Source organism: Corvus brachyrhynchos, unplaced genomic scaffold (assembly GCF_000691975.1).
Source record: "Corvus brachyrhynchos isolate BGI_N302 unplaced genomic scaffold, ASM69197v1 scaffold409, whole genome shotgun sequence".
Classification (NCBI taxonomy): Eukaryota; Metazoa; Chordata; class Aves; order Passeriformes; family Corvidae; genus Corvus; species Corvus brachyrhynchos.
The window spans coordinates 1143109-1145230 of NW_008246059.1; positions in this window are offsets into that span (position 1 = coordinate 1143109).

Consider the following 2122-nt stretch of genomic DNA (forward strand, 5'->3'; position numbering starts at 1 on the left):
AGGTCTCTCTTATAGGGCCGCGCTGCGCTTGGGCAGTTGGTGCTGCTGCCTCTGCCTCCCCCTTTCGCCCGGCGGCGTAACTGGCCTTGAGCGGTGGCAGTTCACAGCCCCGTGACCAAAGTCATAGAATGTTAAAAGAGTTGGAAGGGATAATAAAGATCATCCAGTTCCAACCCCCTCTGCCATGGGCAGGCATATCCCCCACCAGACCAGGCTGCTGTACGCCCCGTCCAACCTGGCCTTGAATAGTGCCATGGATGGGGCATGCACATCACCCCTGGGCAGCTTGTTTCAGTTTTTCACACCCTCACAGTAAAGAATTTGTTTTGTATATTTAACTCAAAATTGCCCTCTTTTCAGCTTAAACCCACTACTCCTTGTCCTATCACTACAGCTCGTGATAAAGATTCCTTCTCTGGCTTCCGTGTAGGCCCACTTAAGGTACTGGAGGGTTGCAATGAGGTTTCCACACACAACCATCTCTTCTCCAGGCTGAACAGCCACAATATTCTTAGCATGTCTTCACAGATGCACAAATCATTATGTGCCTGAGTGTCAGCGGTGAGTTAGTAGTTCAGGAGTCACCCTGCAGTCAGCCTGACTCCCATGTGCAGCCGAGATGGGAGTACACAGCAGAAGCAGTAACTTCAGTGCTGCTGTTCTCCCTCTAGTCTGAGATCCCAGGCAGGGTTACAGGGAATCTGTGTGTACTTTAGCTGGTTATTATAAATATAGGTAATGTGTTCCCAGCTATACAATGGGTGTCTCAATAGGCTTAGCTGCAGCCATCTCCCAGGAGGTAGGCAATGGCTTTTTTGGATCCTTTTAGGTCCAGGAGGGAAGTGAATGTTCTCACAGCCTAGGCAAGTGTTTTAGCCAGTGGTCTGCTGTGTAGAAATGGCTGTGATGGCTGGTCTGTGTGTGTCGGCAGGCAGTGGGCCCCTTGGGGCTAGGAGTGTAGCAAGATAACTCATTTTGCAAGCAGCTGTGCTGGCTGAAGATGCAACTCTCCCCCAGTGATTTGCTGCCTTTCTTCTGCCAGAGTTACCGCCCCCACAGCTCTTGAGTTGATGTTGGATAAGCGAGCAGCTGGATGAACTGTACTAATACTGCCTGAGGCACCCTAGGGAGGATTCCTGCGATATCTCTTGCTGACAGAGGTTTGGACTTGGTGTTCTCTATGGCTGTCCATGATGGCAGCACTGCATGGCAATAATACCTATTGCAGTGATACTCAAAAGAAGATGCCTGCCTGTCACTTTAGGCATGAGGACGACTTTTCTGTGAGTATGTGGGGTGCCTGGGGTTCAGGATGGGTACACAAATCCTCAGGTCAGCCTGGTTGGTAGCACCTCTGGATCTGTTCACAGCAGGGCTGTGTGCCAGGTAACCTCTTCAGGTGAGAGTGTAGGCATGAGTAGCGTGTTTGGCTTTCCTGTCTGGGCATCTCACTTGCTTCCTAAGTGTGTAGGGCTAGGTTTAAAGCTAGGCTTGTCTGAAGAATTGAATGGAAAACAATTCTGTAAAAAGAAATTCAATTCTAATGCTTAGACTGTTGCTAAATAGTGTGAAAATCAAATCATTACCTAGTTTTGATTGTAAGCTTTCTGGGTACGGGAGCATCACAGTTGTTGTCTGTCTCATACCCCTGTCTTGGTTTGAAAGACAGGTGTCTGCCGAGGAAGGCAGGAGCCTCCCTTGAAATGAAAAATGCAACCCCCTTCCCTCCGAATTGTTACAATTTTGAAATTAAGGGGCTTTCAGACAAAGATATGAGGAACAGGAATAACAGTTCTTTACTATTATATATCTACGTGTGTATAACCAGTCAAACAAAACAACAATAACTCTGGCAGTAACAGCGAACAATCACAAACCCAGTCCCAGCCTTCTCGGCTGCCGGGCCCTTTCCCCTCGGGTGCAGTTCCGCTCGCAGCCGGCAGGGGCGCTGGCGGCTCCCGGTGAGCAGGGCAGGTGCGATGGTTCCCCCGCGGCTGCAGGGGGCGCTCCGGAGCGAGCTCGGGGAGCACGCGGCACCAGCGGCCTGGGATCCCGGGAAGGGATGGGACAAAGGCTTCACAAACCCCTGGGCAGCCGATCCCGGTGTCCGGCGGGGCCCCCC